The following is a 10,226-nucleotide window of genomic DNA, read 5'->3' as shown; positions in this document are numbered from 1 at the left end:
TATCCATGGCATTTTCCAATTATGTTCCTATTTTACAAGTAAAAAAAATGGAGAACCTTTCATAATGTTGCCAAACAAAGACTCAACAAACTTACCTGAGACTCCCTGTCTCTGCCAGTCTGTCCCTGCCCATCTGTCCCCAACTCTGCTGTCTGTGTGCCATCTGTTGCCTGCTCTGCCTAATGACATTTACATTTACATTTTAGTCATTTAGCAGACGCTCTTATCCAGAGCGACTTACAGTAGTGAATGCATACATTTCCTTCTCTTTTTTTCCCCGTAGAAAACAGGTAAAACAAAAAAAGTGCAGCTACTTTGCAGTCTTTCCATCTTCAGTTTAAGTGGTTGTGTTAGCTGTGTTGTTGGCTAGCTCCTCTGAGTAAGTGTCCGGACGAGAGAGCACATTTTTTACGCCAGGCGAAATCGAGCATCATTATCGCATTGTTACGGATGTATCCAAATAAATGTCACAAGAAAACAGCTTAAACAAACGCAAATGCAGCTACTTTGCTGTTATTCTGGCTGCACTGTTTGACGTGACTAAGTTAGCCGTAGTTGGCTGGCTGGCTAGCAAACAAGGGATAAGAACGTTGGCAGCCAGTATGGCAATAGAACATTTAGAATGAACGACTGGGTCGCTTCTCTGGCAACCGAACCAATAGAATGTTAGACCAGCCGGCTTGGGTAGCAACCCTAGTTTTGTGTTGGGACTATATCTTGTGGAAGGAAGAAATAGTATGAATAAATTAATTAAAAATAATTTAAAAAAATATGAAAATATGTCAAATCTTTATTTGAATATGTTGGTAACCCATTGTAAAAAAGTGATAATGCCCTCGAAGCCGGTGTTTTGAAGATATATTGGCCCGGTTTTCCAGCCAGCGACGAAGTCTTGGGCCTAACAACACCCGTGCCAATATATCCTCCAAACACCGGCTTCTTGAGCATTATCACTTAAGTATACTCCTGCTATGTGTGTGTGCGCACCTGTGTGTGAGTTTGCATGTGTATGAGACTTCCTTCGCAAACATCATTGTGAAACATTTCCATTAGCATTTCACTTCTTTCTTCTGAACATTTTATCAACTAGTCTGAGATATTAGGCTACTGGGGTTCTTACTTTGCGTTTTGGTGTACTGAAAAATACTCTGTCTTTTTTCTGCCATTTTTCTTCCTGACTGGCTGGCTGGCTACACACACACACACACACACAGTGTGTAGGTTATTTACAGTAGGAGATGGGCTTCTATCATCTTCTATCATTCTATATGGGCTTTGATCTAAAAGGTAGCTCTTGCAGTGACAAGAGTTGACAGCTGTATGAGTTCACCATTTACACAACATATGCTGCAACCTTTTGTAATTTTAATATAGTTTGTTTCATATGGGCTGGCTTCCAACAATAGCTGAATTTGCAAAGCTAGTGAGCACCAATTCCGTTTCTGTGGTGTTTGCTATAATCTTTGCTACCTGGTTATTAAATAAAGGTGAAATAAAATAAAATAAAAAAGGTTCCCTAGCGACAATTTAGCTTTTGCATCGAGACCATTAAATGTATTTAAGACAATGGTAGAAGAGAGTGTAGTTCTGTTCAGTTTGGAGTTCAGTTTATCGCTAACCTTATCGCAGGGACTTTGTTCTGCGTGGTTCGTTCTGCGTTGTGTACTTTTAATCAGGACACTGACACAACTGGAATTATGATGGTTGAATCATGTTTATTGGTCCTGCACACGAAGAGACAACACACAATATGTTAGCCCTCGGTGCAGTCACAGCTCTCGGGCACCTTGCTAGCTGAAGGTCCGGCCAAAAGAGAACGATAAAAGGGTCCGTAAGTACGGATAACCCGCGATGGACCAAACCAAAATATACAAACTTTTACAATTAGGTGTATTTACAATATAGATATCAAAAAATGTTTGTACACCGAAAAATAACATTAACTATGCTGCTGTAATTAAATAAAGAAAACACATTGAATTATTATTATTGTTATTAACTTATTAACATCCCCTCTTGACCTGGCCTACTTGAACTGTCCTTGCGTGCAACTTGGTGCATAATCTAGGGGAACAACATCACTCTACTACATTCACCCCCACTGTTTTACACTAGATTATAGGCACAAAACAAAACACATTACCTCTAAGGTAACAAAGCAAAGAAAGAAAAAAAAAAATTCACACCCACAGAGCGACGGAGTAACCCAGTGTAGACCCTTAAATCTAGACCCACAAATGGTCGATCAGCTGGAAAGCTATCCCGCGAAGGATTAGGAAAAATAAGAGGTAGCTAATGCCTTATTCAACCGTATACAAAAAATGCCAAATACATTTTATGCTGATGAACTACACACAAAGTTACATGAATTGTCAAGAATATTAGACCAACCCACAAATCACTCTAAGACCCAGTTAGATGACCATATACACCCCAAAAAATGAAAAGGTAGGCAATATCCTACCGTCACTGAGAAACCAAGAACGGTTTCATTTCCTGTGTAGACATAGTTTGGATTAACCTATTCACTGGCTTAATAAATCTACCTAGTCTAGTCCGAACACCCTCACCCAAAAACCTAGCAGGAATGTCACGGACAGCACTAACCGTGCTCAGAGGTCTAACCTCAGGTTGGGGAATACTACAACTCGGCCTATCCGGAGCCAGCACACTTTCAGTTACAGACTCAACACTAGTAGTGTCAGACGACTGATCAGAATCCTGGTAGATTGCCACAGACCACACTGACAAAGCATCTTCAACCAAGTTAACAACATCTGTTACAGCACCATCCCCACTGAATGGAGTTTTGCCATCAGAACTCTTGTAGGCTTTGGGGATCTCTCTCTGGTCCACTTCTACTGAGCACACCTCACTCAAGGGGACGTCATATGGCCGTTCCACTTCACTTCCATCAACTGGGACTACACCATCCTCTTGGAATATCCTCCCAGAAGACTCAGGAAGGCTTGCTACCCAGTGGACAGTCCTTGCGTCACTCCCATCCATTTTGCTGGACGCTGCAGACATCTCAGAGAACACGTCACCACTCGATAGATATCCGTGACTCTCAGGTTCCTCCCAAGAAGGCAAAGGCAGAAAGTTGACTGGCATAATCAGGTTCCTATGCACCGTCTTGATGCGTCCAGTGGTAGGGTGCTGTATACGATATGTGTTCAGTGAGCTGTTCTTCGCAACAACTATGTACACCGCACTGTCCCAGCGATCAGCCAGTTTCTTCTTGCCCCTCTCTCCCTTGTTAGCAAGTAGAACTCTGTCTCCCTTCTCTACCGAATGACCCTTCGACCGTCTGTTGTAGACCTCGGCTTGTCTCTTTTGTTGCTTACTTGCATGCTGCTGAGCCAATGTCATGGCTTCTCTCAGATCCTCACCCAAAGACTGGACATACTTATCCACATCGACCGTGTCCCCATCCAACAGCACACTTTCAAACATAACATCTACTGGCAGCCTAGGGGTGCGTCCAAACATCAAGAAGAAGGGCGGAAACCCAGTAGTCTCGTGAACAGTGCAGTTATAGGAGAATGTCAATGTGTTCAACATCTGAGGCCATTTAGCCTTGGACCTAGCTGGCAGAGCTCTAATCATCCCACCCAGCGTGCGATTTAGACGTTCTGCTTGACCGTTCCCCATGGGATGATAAGGTGTGGTGTGGGACTTTCCAACACCAGATAACTGAAGTAATTCTGCAATAAGTGAACTTTCAAAGTTAGCACCCCTGTCAGAATGGATACAATCAGCGAACCCATAAACGCAAAAGAAATTATTCCAGAGAACACGAGCCACAGTCTTAGCAGACTGGTTTGGACACGGATACGCACATGCCAGCTTAGTAAAGTGATCAGTCACTACTAACACATCAATAGACTTGTTGTTTGAATCTTCTGCAGTCCAGAAATCAATACACACAAGTTCCAAAGGTGCCATTGTCACAATGGAGACAAGTGGAGCTCTTGCTTCAGGCTCAGGTGCTTTACTCAACACGCATCTCTTACAGTGGGCCACGTATTCCTTGACATCCTTTTCCATAGAGTCCCAGTAAAACCGCTGTCTCGTAAGCCACAATGTGCGCTGCTGACCCTGATGACCAGCATCATCATCATGAACTCCCTTCAACACAAGGCCTCTCAAAGACACAGGTACAACATACTGGAATATTTTCTTCTTACTCACTGGGTGTTTTGAGACACGATACAGAATCCTTAACCGCGTGGTGAGTTTTCCCCACTGTCTTAGAGTATAAACTGTTTCATTAGCTTCAAGGACTCGCTCTCTCCTAGATGGGCGCCGGCCTCTATCTACAAAGAACATGACTCTGCTGATGACAGGATCCAGTGACTGGTTATCATACAGCTCCTTGTGTGTAAAGACAGGTAAAGGGCTCTGACCCATGGACATCAACTTCTCAAGGTGCTGCGCGTGTGAAATGGCCCTCACCGTGGCACCATCATCCCATCGGCGGTGAGCATGGAGGACAGCAGACACCTCTTCACAGGAAACCAACCCACTGACATCGTCTCCAGCTCTACTTAACTCACTCCCAGGAGCCATAGACGTTCCACAGCCAGCCTCGGGCTGTTCACAGGAGAGGCGGAACATGTCTTGAACATCACCCACTCGAAGACCTCTGGTTTCCTCCAGCAGGACATCATATGGGATTCTTGTCAGTCGGTGCAAAACTGTGGAGCGAACAAATGGCTCTCTGCTCAAGGCATCAGCAACGACATTCTTGGGACCTGGTATGTACTGGATATCAAAGTCAAAGGGTGCCAGCTTTGCGACCCATCTCTGCTCGCATGCATCAAGTCTCGGCTTTGTAAGAATATATTTGAGTGGATTGTTGTCGGTCCACACAGTAAACTTATGCCCTCGCAGCCAATGGCTGAATTTATCATGAATGGCCCATTTCATGGCTAGAAATTCCAGCCGGTGAGCAGGATACTTGGATTGTGCATGATTAAGAGATTTACTAGCAAAAGCTATTGGCCTGGCTATTGCCATCCCATCTTGCACTTGGGATAGTACAGCTCCCAAACCACTAGTAGATGCATCCACAGAAAGTAAAAATGGCTGAGAAAAATCTGGATGAGCCAGCAGTGCCTGGTCAACTAGTGCTGATTTCAAAGCTTCAAAAGCGAGTTGACATTCGGCAGTCCAGTCTGCAGCAGTGAGCCTGCGAGAGGGACCAGGCCTCCTCCTACCCTTGCCTCCCCTAGGCTTCTTCTGACCTGTAGTTAGCTGAAACAACGGCCTAGCAACCATGGAACAATTCTCAATGTAGTGTTGATAGTATACTACCATACCAAGAAAAGAACGGATTTTGCTAGGAGACGGAGTGACACCATCAGCTTCCATCATCTCGCTCTCAGTCACGTTCAAAATAGTTTGAACTTTAGCAGGGTCAGTGGCTACACCCTCCCTAGAAATGATGTGACCCAAAAACTTAACAGACCTCCTCAAAAACTTGCACTTAGACAGAGACAGTTTAAGATTGTGCTCCTGCAACCGCTGAAAAACCATCTCAAGTCTCTGCAGACTCTCTTCCTCAGTCTTAGCAAAAACCATCAGATCATCCAAATAACAAAGGAGACTTAGAAAGTTTTGGTCACCAAAGATGGTCAGCATCATTCTCATAAACGTAGCCGGGCTGTTGCATAGGCCCTGAGGCAACCGATTGTACTCGTGCAGACCTAAAGGAGAGGAAAAGGCAGTGTATTTCTTATCCTCTTCATGCAGTGGCACGTTATAATACCCTGACGTCAAGTCCATTGTGCTGAAGAAGGCATTACCTCCCAGCGCGGCCAGTACATCAGCCTGATGAGGCAGGGGATGAGCGTCCTTTACAGTGCGTGCATTTAACCACCTAAAGTCAGTACATAGGCGCAAGTCCCCATTCTTTTTCCATACCAGCACCAAAGGTGAGGCATACTCACTGCTGGATTTTCTGACGATTTCCTTTTCCTCCATATCATCCAGTGTTTCCCTGAGTTTTTGGTAATGAGCTGGAGAAAGCCTACGATAAGGTAATCGAAATGGGCGGTCATCAGTTAGCCGTATGCGATGGCAGAACCCCTTTGCCTCACCACAATCTAGGCTATGTCTAGAGAACACTGTGTCATACTTCCCAATTAAATTGACAAGTTTATCCTTCCAGAACTGTGAAACTGGACACTCCTCAACAGACAGGCCTTGAAGTCCAAGATTGCTCAGTGTACTGTTGCCATGAACTACACTGCCACCAACTGAACTCTTAGCTGTCAGACTGCCGTGTGAGCTGTCACATTGAACTTTAGCCACGTTCTGGTAAGCTGCTTGCTGCTTGACATCATCAAAATCCTCTAATGCAATGCAAGGATACACATCCGCCACTTTAGCATTTCGTCTCAGGGTAACTGGTGATGTTGTTGGATTCACTATCTTCACAGGTAGCCATCCATCCCCCCACAGAGGCGTAACTACTCTCCCCACTAGTATGTGTCGATTCACACAACGAGACGTGCTGGGCTCGACAACAACAGTACTGCCCACAGAAAGTTTTGTCTTTGGGGGTAGGCGGCCCCACACCAGATGCTCACTCATGGGTTGGAGTGTTACTGCCCTCTTCAACTTAATGGTGCCTACTTTATCTGGGATAGAGTCTCCTCTCCATCTCTCCAGATTTGACAGAAGACGCAGGAAGTGGCTGTCATCGCACTGGCTAGAGGAACCTGGTGTACCCACCACCCGCCAGTAGCTGTCATTTGATTTGAACTGTCTAATCAAAGACTTCAACACATTAGTGCCCACAATGAGTTCATCAACCTGCCCATCTACAATAAGCACTGGGACAACATAGCTGAAACCATAAAGCTGCATTTTTAAATCACACATGCCCACTGGGCTAGTTTGCTTCCCACCACAACCCACCAGGATGATGTCTGAAGGAGCTAGAAAGTTCCCCTCTACCACTCCTGCCTCCCTCAACCGAGGTACAATATCTGCGCGCAGAGTAGTAGCCATGGACCCACTATCTAACATCCCCTTCAGCTCAACTTTATCCTGTACTAGCACGGAGGTGTAAAACAAACTGTCATTCTGCGTAATTCTCATTGTGTTCTGAAAAATGACTGTGTTGTTCTTGGGTACTGACTCACAAAAGTAAGAATAAACAGATTGGATATCATCATCAGTGGAGGAAAAATAAGACTGCCCCACATTGCCCTCCTCAGAATGGAGGCATTCTAGTTTTCCTGAGACCTGCCAGTCTGTCCACATCCAGGGCTCTGTCGCTGCCCAGCCTCACTACAGTCAAAGCTCATGTGGCCCGGAGAGAAGCACTTGAAGCACAGCTGGTGCATCTGACAGTGAGCTTTGGTCCAGTGATTAGTGCTTCCACAGACGGCGCACTCACGCTGACGTTTGTGGAACTGTTTACGGGGCCCTCTGTTCACAGACTGAGTATTGCTGACCAGAGCCTTCTCTAACAAAGTCAAAACCTTCTCTAATGTCTCAACCTCAGATATAGATGGTGCCTGGTCTGGTTCACGGCCACATTGAGAAAAGGATGACACCTTAGGTCTGTTCACAGGACCCACTCCCTCCTGGGGGGAGTCAAAGACGGCAGCCACCTGCTGTGAAAGTTGTGTTCTACATGCTTTACGTTCCCTTAACAGTTCATCCAACTGATTCTGTACCTCACTGGCTGTCCAGTCACGAAGGGCTTTGCTCTTGAACACTTGGGCCAACTCTTTATCAGGACAGTTGCGTACAAACATGACTGCCAACTCTGAGCACTCATTGGGTAGGGTCCTGCCCTCACTCACAAGGTACTGTTTGGCTGCCTCTGCAGCTTTGTTAAGCCTAATCCAGAAATCTATTGGACCCTCATTAGCATATGGTTTGATTGAATAGAAATCAGCTAATGGCATACCTGAGCAGACAGTATCCCCAAAGTGTTGCTTGAGAACACTGAACACCGCCTTAACATCTGTGACTACAGGGTTGTTACGCATCCAGACTTTGGTCACATCCCGTGCCCTCCCCATGAGCCTAGACATCACCTCCCCAACATTCTCAGACCCAGTGTAACCCCTCTTCTCTAAGTAGACTCCCATTAACTCCTCCCACTCCAGGACAGAGTACTTATCTGAGCCATCACCCCTAAAGAAAGGTGGAGGACTAACATCGGACTTCACAACCAGATTCAGCTTGGACGCATCAATAAAGGTTGACCCACACTGCTCAGGCAGGGGAAACTGCTGGGGTTGGTGAGGGGGACAGGCAGGAGCAAGACTTGAAACCCCAGACTGCAGTAAACTCGCTCTGATAGATTCACCTATCTCTGAACCAATCTGCTTAATAATGTCACTAAGCTGACTCGGAGGCGTCCCATTATCACTGAGGACTGTGGATGACGGTACATCAAAAGACAGAGGTGGGATACCCTGGTCAGGTGGAACAAACAGCCTACCCCTCCCAGCGCTTGCAAACTCAGGACTAGCAAACGCTCTACTCCCAGGAGCTGACTGTACAAGTGGTGTAAATGCAAGGACACCCCTCCCTCTACCCACACTAAAATCCCCAGCATAACTACATTTGTGGACTTGAGAGTCTTCCATGGCTCAACAGAGCACTAAAATACAATGTAATTTACTGCATTCAAATACATTTTTTTTTGTTGCAATAAACAAATTCATCAAAAACATACAAATAAGCACGAATACCTGTATCTAATGAGTATGCTACACTCACATTCACTGTTCACAGTATATATTAGCTTACAGCAAACCATCAACAAATGCGCATGCGCAGGTCGTGCACCTCAGCCACATGCACAGCTCCCGGGGGTCGGCTTGAGCTGACCAGTCGGCAGGTCACGGCACCAGTTTGTAGCGTGGTTCGTTCTGCGTTGTGTACTTTTAATCAGGACACTGCCACAACTGGAATTATGATGGTTGAATCATGTTTATTGGTCCTGCACACGAAGAGACAACACACAATATGTTAGCCCTCGGTGCAGTCACAGCTCTCGGGCACCTTGCTAGCTGAAGGTCCGGCCAAAAGAGCGGGAACTGCATACATACATTCAGTGCCCAACAGCACACTATACAATACAATTAAAATTATATACAACATATTCGGAACAAAATAAAAGACATACCTGCACACGAAGAGACAACACACAATATGTTAGCCCTCGGTGCAGTCACAGCTCTCGGGCACCTGCGTGAGCACATAGCAACTCACTCAAACACGGTCCCAAATACTCCCGAGTTACAATAGGTACCCTAATTAGCGAGCTTGGTGAAAGTTAACATAAATCTTTATAATTGTTCACATTGTAACAAAACATATAATTGCGTAACAGCACTTTAAGTAACTTTACCACAGTTTTATATTGCCAAATTACGGCGCCAAGGACAACATACCTTGCTAGCTGAAGGTCCGGCCAAAAGAGAACGATAAAAGGGTCCGTAAGTACGGATAACCCGCGATGGACCAAACCAAAATATACAAACTTTTACAATTAGGTGTATTTACAATATAGATATCAAAAAATGTTTGTACACCGAAAAATAACATTAACTATGCTGCTGTAATTAAATAAAGAAAACACATTGAATTATTATTATTGTTATTAACTTATTAACATCCCCTCTTGACCTGGCCTACTTGAACTGTCCTTGCGTGCAACTTGGTGCATAATCTAGGGGAACAACATCACTCTACTACACTGACCTTGGAATAAACTGACAATAGCAAAGATTCCATCTTTGACAACGCCACATTAAATGGAATAGATATGTTTTTAAGTTATTAACTAGCTTGATAGTTAATGTTTGCTTTAGTTTGCGCGCTAGCTCTGCATAGTCAGCTTGTATGTGTGTGAACCTTGCCAACATAAAACAAAACATTGATATGGCACGATTGACTGGATTAACCTCAGGTCAGTTATGTGCATTGAGTGCCTTTCAGACAGTAGACACTAACCCTCTGTTACCTGGCCAGCTAAGGAACTGGCAGTGGATCAAACCATTGTGATGCAAAGGGGGGGTGTCGCAATCTTTTGAAACTTAAAAAACGCGCTATTAAGTGTCTATAATCAGCACAAGTGCTTTCATTGCGTATTATTAATATTATTGAAATTACATAGTTATGTTTACAGTGATATATTGGGGGGGACAAATCATATTTTTCCCAGGATGCGGGAGCCATGTCCCCACCGT

At 44.9% G+C, this 10,226-nt stretch overlaps 1 long non-coding RNA gene across 1 annotated transcript; it reads right to left on the bottom strand.

Moving 5' to 3' along the window:
* Positions 1-1,695: 1,695 nt before the first annotated feature.
* On the bottom strand, positions 1,696-9,724 carry LOC106592891 (uncharacterized). The gene is made up of 2 exons (XR_014394465.1): positions 9,429-9,724; positions 1,696-9,222 (listed from the first exon to the last, which is right to left on the bottom strand). It is a non-coding gene; the product is annotated as an uncharacterized LOC106592891 (long non-coding RNA).
* Between the last annotated feature and the right edge of the window lie 502 nt (positions 9,725-10,226).

This window comes from Salmo salar, chromosome 01 (assembly GCF_965601325.2).
Source record: "Salmo salar chromosome 01, fSalSal1, whole genome shotgun sequence".
NCBI lineage: Eukaryota > Metazoa > Chordata > Actinopteri > Salmoniformes > Salmonidae > Salmo > Salmo salar.
The sequence above is the reverse complement of the archived record's forward strand: the minus strand, read 5'-3'. Positions and strand labels throughout refer to the sequence as shown.